The sequence below is a fragment of the Neltuma alba genome, unplaced genomic scaffold, assembly GCF_004799145.2.
Source record: "Neltuma alba isolate B1F8T4 unplaced genomic scaffold, ASM479914v2 tig00002823_pilon, whole genome shotgun sequence".
Classification (NCBI taxonomy): Eukaryota; Viridiplantae; Streptophyta; class Magnoliopsida; order Fabales; family Fabaceae; genus Neltuma; species Neltuma alba.
The window spans coordinates 68,513-76,359 of NW_021633031.1; positions in this window are offsets into that span (position 1 = coordinate 68,513).

The following is a 7,847-nucleotide window of genomic DNA, read 5'->3' on the forward strand; positions in this document are numbered from 1 at the left end:
GACTAAGGCTTGCACGCACACTGACAACAACAAGGGGAAGAGCAGCGACTTGAGCAGAGAAGGAAATGAATGAACTTCCAGAAAATTTTCTCCCACTCTCTGATGTGTGGGTTTGGTAAAGAAAAGGAGAAAATGAAGTGGAAGGAAACAAATTAAGAGAGTTTGAATTTTGAATTTTGAATTTTTAGAGAAAAAATTGAAATCCTTGTGGTAGGTGTGGAAGAATTTGATATACTCTTAGCTGCTAAAAAATATGACATATGAAAAGACTCATTCATGAGAAATTCTTGTGGAGCACACATAAAATATGGCCTAGTATTAGAATTGGAAAAACAAGTTAAGCTCGTCGGACCGACCTGTTTGAGCCCGTTTAAAATGAGGGCCGGGTTTGTGATTTAGGTCCTCCAAAGACAAGTTGGATTTAGAATGGCCAGCCCATTTAAACCCGTTTTTTTTTCTTTTAGAACTTTAAACTAATGTAATAAATGAACATTATAATTATGCTTATTTCTCTTTTTAACCTAAAAGAGAAAGCCCTAGGATAGAAAGAGAAGAAGCAAAACACTCACTCAATATATTTTAAGAAAATGGATAAAATTACAATTTTGAACTTCTCTTATTATGGGGATTATATAATTATGTAACTCACTTTTTATTAAAAAAAATTATACATGAAAAATAAATATAAATGTAAAATAACCAATATAATCTATTAACCTCATTCTAAAAGTTATCATTCTCAATAAAAATGAATATTACCTTACTAAACATGGTTTGCACGTTTTACAGTAAGTGTATATTTACAATTTAAAAAGTTGTTTTTCTTGACTAGTGTTCTTTAATTTTGGTAAAAATAAAATTTTTAATTTGAAATTAAAAATAATTTACATCTGCAAAGTGAAAAAAAAAAACCAGAAACAATTTACATCTCCAAATAAAAAAACGAGTGAGTTACCATAATATTAAATTATTTTTAGAAATTATATTTTCAGTAAAGTTAAAATGAATGTGAAAAAAAGTTCATAGGAAATTAACTTAAAAATGATTATGAAAAAATAAACTCGAAGTGATTCATATATCTCAAAATCTAGCATGATACTAATTTCTTTCTTTTCTTTTTAAACAACATGTGTTTGATAAGTAATTTTGTCTTTTTTTTTTTGTTTCTCTAAAAACATGTAAAAAATAATTGCTTTTGTTGAATGGGTCATGAGCTCACGTGTTATGTTTCGTAAAAGTTGTCTTTTTCTTAGAAGATGTGTATGAACGGGCTGACAAAGTGTTGGGCCCGACCCATTTTTCCAACTCTAGCTAAAATAAAATTAACAAGTTATAGTTCATAGGTCCCACTTCTTCTCTTCCTTCTTCTTTTTTGCCCCCATATATCCCGCTCTTTCCTCTCACCCAACTCTCTCTTCTTTTATAGCTTTCTTCATCGTTCACATATCCCTCTTTTCCATTCTCTCTACTCCTTACATTCATCTTCTTTTAATTTTTCTTCCAAATAAAAAGTTAAAGCTAGGAGTAGAAACGACCTGCTCATATAAGAGGCAAAATAATGATCAAAATAATTTATTAAGGAACTTGTTTTATTTTTAATGGTGGGCGTTATGTGGGATAGGCCAAATTCTTTTTTTAAAAAAATAAATACACATAACTACATAATATATATTTCTCATAATAATAAAATTAGTATGGCAAAAAAAAACATACCAATAAAATTACCATTAAATAATAAATGATGTATAATAATGTTGAAATTTTATAAGAGAGAATAAAATCATATATCTTATATATTATTAACTTAAAAGGAAATTTTTTGAATAACAAAATGTTATTACACGTGAAATTTTAAAAATTTTACCATTCATTTGCCTTTGTATTATATATAGAGTTAGTTTTGATAAATTTTAATAAATTTATTATAATTTCTTTTTGTACATTATCTACATGAAATAATATAAAAACTATTATAATAATATGATTTTTCATTCATAAAAATCTTATTTTTGGGTATAGAGATAATAAAGTGGGTTTTTACCCAGATGCTATAGACAGTTAAAAAAAAAATGCTACAATTTTAAAAGTATTTACCAATATGCTATATTTAAAATTGTTCTTCAGTACCAACATATTGTTAGTTAAAGTGATAAATAGCCTTATCCCCATAAGGAGGAAAATAGAAGTTCAAATCTTGAGAAACACTTGTTAAGAAAGGCGAAAACCCTTTGTGCTTTGAGTCTTGAAAGGGAAACCCTTGATCAAATAAAAAAGTTATTCTTTAGATGAACAAACTTCAAAATCGTTCTTCTGGCAAGTGATTTCTTTAGAATCATCCACTGTTTTGTTGAGGTGACTAAAAATAGTTCTTTTGGTCAACATTTCATAATTTTATCACCTGAAGAATGAATTCTCACCTTCTCTAGTAATAAATGAAAATGGAATGATTAGCATATGATTTAGCAATAATTTGAATGAAAAATCATTACTAAATAATTAATGAAAAGTATTAATAATTAACAAACATTTGAATAAAAAATGATGACTAAATAATTAGAGGAAAGTGTTGATAATTACATAATAATGCTAAAAATATTGTGAAATGAGTATAAGATGTATATTAATTAAAAAATTGTTTAATAAAATGATCAAACATATTAATAAAATGTTGGTACAGTATAGAAGGATTACAAAATATAGAATACGTAACACAACCTCACGAGATACAACTTATAGGAAAATACATGAGATTAGACTTAAAAACTTTAGACATAGTTGCCACAAGCACTCTTTATTAATTAACAACTAAATTAAAACATTTTGGCTAGTTGCAAGATGAAACCATATCAAGCCATAAACATAAACTTAGTGATCTATCAGCATAACATGAGAATGTATTATTGCTTTTGAAATATCCTCACATTGTATATTTATTAGCAAGAAGTTGATGAAGATCAGAAGCTTATGCCACCAACTTTAGTCTCAAAGGAGGAAAAAATGAGCATTTACTAGAATTGGTTTTGAATGAAATGGGCATAAAATCAACTTTGAGTTGGGAGCCCCATATAGAAAATGTAGAAACTTGTAATACTCAGGGATTCCATTAAAATCATACTTGATCATACTACTTCTAAAGCCTAGAATCTAGAATTTGTGAAAAACAAAACCCAAGAAACACATAAATAGATTAATGGTGGTTGTTCAGGCTTTAGGGCTATCATAATACTATCCTAACTATAGTGGCTTCTCTTTACCCTCATTGAATTTTTAGCAAGATTTCTTATAGGAAAAGCAACCAAAAACCGAATACTTGTAGTACACAATTAACCTCATCATGTTTAGAAAAACCAAAACAATGATGTGCTAGGCAACTTATACTTCTTCTATCCAAGTAAGCATCAACATCCATATTTTCCATTATAATCGTTATCAAGCCTAGTTGGCTCCTCTAAAAACACGAGGGTTGGTAGAAAAACAGTACTTGCGATTCCTATTGATGGCTAGTAGGGGTGTTCAAATTGTCCCGTCCCGGTAGGTCCGTCCCGGTCCCGGTAACTTTGGGACGGGACGGGATGGGACAAAAAAAAATTTACGGGACGGGACATGGGACGTCGTCCGTCCCTGTCCCGTCCCGGGGTATATATTATAAAAAAAAATTACAATTTTCAATTTATCCGGTCTTCCCTCGTCTTCTGAGCCCTAAATTTCTAGTAGTTCATACTCAATTACTCAAAGGTTCAGTTCATACTAGCCATACGCCGCGCCTCGTCTTGCCGCTCTCACGCCCCTCAGAATCTCGCAGTCTATGAGTCTTTGCTTTCGCTGCTTCAGAAATTAAGCTGCTGAAATCTGTCTCTTCCATCGTTCTGCGACCGAAGGTCTGCTCACTCCTTTCCCGACTCTCGCGCACAAGGAGATAGCTGAAGCCAAAGCCACATTTGGATCTTGAATCCGGACCACCGTCTCGCTAGCGTTCTTCGTCAGATTTTTTATCTGCGCCCGCACTCTGTAGTCTATACTGAACTCTCCGCGACCTCGACGGCTTCGGCGCCTTTGCCTTCAGGCACGCCTCTTCCTTCGTCTTCCTTCCCCGCGCGCTGCGCTCTGTTACTCCTGCGATCCTGACTCTCGCACACGATAGTGACCACCGAAGAGCTAGCGTGCCTGACTGCCCTCTCTTTCTCGGATTTTTTGCACTCTGAGTCTCTAACGCCGGTGAGTACTCTCCCGCCTCTTCTTCTTTGAGTCTCCACTGATTCTCTGCCATTGACAATCACTGAAAGTATAAAATTACCCATGATTGCATAATCCTGGAGCTGAATGAAAAATTGCATCGCCCTGAATTAAAATTCTCCGCCGTTCTCTCCCTGCGCCAGCTTTGTAGTGCCCGTGGTGCCGTGCCTTTGTTGTGAAGTGTGAACACCCCTGAATCAATTCATCTGCGAGGTAACTGTCTCTGCTATTTTTTTTTTAATTTTGGACAACTTTGCTGTGATTCTGTGAAGTGTGGTTTGACTGGCTGTGAGGATATATATTGAATTTGAACTGCGGATATATTGTCATTTAATGGAAGTGTCATCCATGCATGATTCGAATTGAGCTTAGTTAAATGATATATATTGTATTTGATGTCAGATTGTTGTCTGTGTTGTGAGGATTATATTGAATTCGAACTGGGGATATTGATTACTGATTAGTTAGTTAGCAATTTCAGTTGTAAATTATTTGTGCTTTTTTTTTTCTATTTATGCAGAAAAGAAGTTTAATTTATTTTAAAGATGTCGAATGCACAAACTGGTCAAGAAGATTATAGTGAAAATGAAAGTAGAACTATAGAACACACCTGTTAATGAAAAGGAAAAAGACACTGGTTTGACAAGTATTGAGGGTGAGGAAGGAGATGAACCGAGAGCAAAGAGACAGAAATCTGGGGTTTGGGATCATTTTGACAAGCTTCCTTTAAGCCAGACAAATGGGCAACTTCGAGCAAAGTGCAAGTATTGTCCAACAACAATTGCTTGTCACTCTTCATATGGGACAAGTGGATTAAAAAACATATAGAGAGTTGTGTCTTAAATCCAAACCGAATTAATAAGAAGACACAATCTTTGTTGTCAAGCTCTCAATTAGGTTCTTCTAAAACATTGAGTCATCATGTATTCAATCAAGAAGAATGTAGAAAAGGTGTTGCATTATTTGTTATATTGGATGAAATGCCTTTTCGAGTTGTGGAAGGTGATGGGTTTAAAGAAATGATGACTAGGATAGAACCCCGTTTTCAAGTCCCATCAAGAGCGACTGTCACTAGGGATTGTTTGGGTTTGTATCTTGAAGAAGCGAGGAAGTTGAAAATGTATTTTAAAAAACCAAAGTTCGTGTTTGCCTCACTACAGATACATGGACTTCTTGTCAGAATTCTAACTTTATGTGCTTGACTGCTCACTAGATTGATGAGGAATGGATATATCAAAAGAGAATCTTGAATTTTTGTGTAGTTGAAAATCATAGGGGTGATACAATTGCATCAGAAATAGAGAAATGTTTATTAGCTTGGGGCATTGAGAAAGTGTTTACTATCACAGTTGATAATGCGTCTTCAAATGATAATGCAGTGGCAAAATTAAAGATGTTTTGAGCCATTGGAATGGTTTGGTATTAATGGAGACTTCTTGCACTTGAGGTGTTGTGCACATATTTTGAATTTAATTGTTTGTGATGGTGTGAAGGACATGCACAAATCTATTGAAGGCATTCGCAATGCCATTAAATATGTGAGGTCTTCTCCAGGAAGGTTGCTTAAATTCAAAGAGCTTGTTGAGAAAATGAAAATTGACTCTAAGAGCCTCCTAACCATGGATTGTCCAACTAGGTGGAATTCAACTTACATCATGTTGGAGAATGCTATTAAATTCAGTAGCGTCTTTGAAAGAATGGAGAAAGAGGATAATGATTACACAAACTATTTTGTGGAGAAAACATTAATTGGTCCTCCTGATGCTTCCAATTGGAAAGATGCTAAAGAATTTGTTGTCTTTTAAAAGTGTTCTATGACATCACTTTGCAATTTTCAGGATCACTTTATGTTACCTCAAATGTATGCTTTCAACATATAGCTGATGTGTTTGTTATCCTGCATACAAGGGCAAATAATCCTAATTTTCTGGTGTCTGATATGGCTAAGAGGATGAAAGTTAAGTATGAAAAGTATTGGGGAAAGTTGGAGAATCTCAATCCTTTGTTGGTAATAGCAATGGTTCTTGACCCTAGGTATAAAATGAAGTTTTTGAAGCTTGCTTTTCATGAGATGTTCCCTGATTCTACACAACGTGAAAGCCATGACAAATAGTCACAAATGCCTTGTATTGTTTGTATGACTTCTATTTAGTGGGCATGAAACAAACACATCTGAATCTCAAAATCAAAGTCAGACACAAGCATCAAGTGAACCTGCTGGCTTAAGTCAACTTCAGATGGCAATGTTGGAATCTAGGCCTCTACTGCAACTATTTGTTGCCCAAACGAGGTTGAAGTTGAAACAGATAATATGCAGAAGTGGAGAGGTATTTTCAAGCTAAGTTAGTTAGTGATGTTCTTCATCCTAACTTTGATATTTTGGGCATGGTGGAAAGTGAATAGTTCTAAATACAAAATCCTTTCATTGATTGCACGTGATGTCTTGGCCATTATCCACTGTATCTTCTAATCTTCAGAATCTGCATTTAGTACGGGAGGTTCGTGTCATTGATGAATTCAAAAGTTCCCTATCATCAAATATGGCTGAGGCACTAATTTGTGCACAGAATTGGTTATCTCCATCTACATTAAAAGTAAAAGGATTTGATATTGATAACTTCAATGATACTGATATTGGTAATTTTTATTTTTTATTTTATTTAATTTATTTTTTTAGTTTTGTTTAAATACTTTATAACACTAAGGCACTAACAAATTGTTCTTTTTATGGTGTTTTTTTTTTTGCAGAAGAGCAATTAACAGCTTCAATTTCAAATCTCTTGGAAAGTTAAATTGCTTTGTAGTTGGCTCATGGTTAGTTGTTTTGATTTATCTTTAATGTCATGGATTGAAATTTTTATATTATTATGTCTTGCTTGTTTGGTTTGAACTGATTTGTTATGATTGTCTTGAAAATGAATTATGGTGGATTGTTCTGCTTGGATTGCAGATTTTTTATTGTGTTCTTGATTGCTAAAAGTGATTCAAAATATTAAAGAGCTTGAGAATGCAAGACTTGCATTGCTTGCCTTGGTTTCTTTACTTATTAGCGTCAATTTTTTCTCCCTATTTACATATTAACATCAAAATTAATACATGCATTAAGTTTTATGCTTCTCATGTCCCTCAACACAGCACATGACAGATAGGATCGATGGTATATATGGTCATTGAATGGATATTAATTCATATTTTGTAAATCAAGTATATGTTAGTATATCTGAGTTTAATTTTCTTTACATGTTAATAATTATATTTTTAGGAAAAATAATTGACATACTGTATTTGCTTGATATTTGTGCCATTTCAAAATGGATAAGATGAAAAGGGCAAAAAAAACTGAACGTGTGCGTGTTGTAAGAAAGTTTGATATCATCAATCAAGTGTACTGTGTAGAGATAGCAATCATAGAGTGAAGACAAGTACTGGTTTGGAGTTTTGTTATTCGGATGATACGAACACATCCAAGAATCATGCAATATATATATATATAGTCCTCCATATGTATGTGTGGCGTTCTCAACTTGCTATATAATTTAACAGATCTTTCTATATTAATGTAGGAGAATGTGCTTCAGTGGCGACTCCATGACCTTCAGGAACAAAAAAAAAAA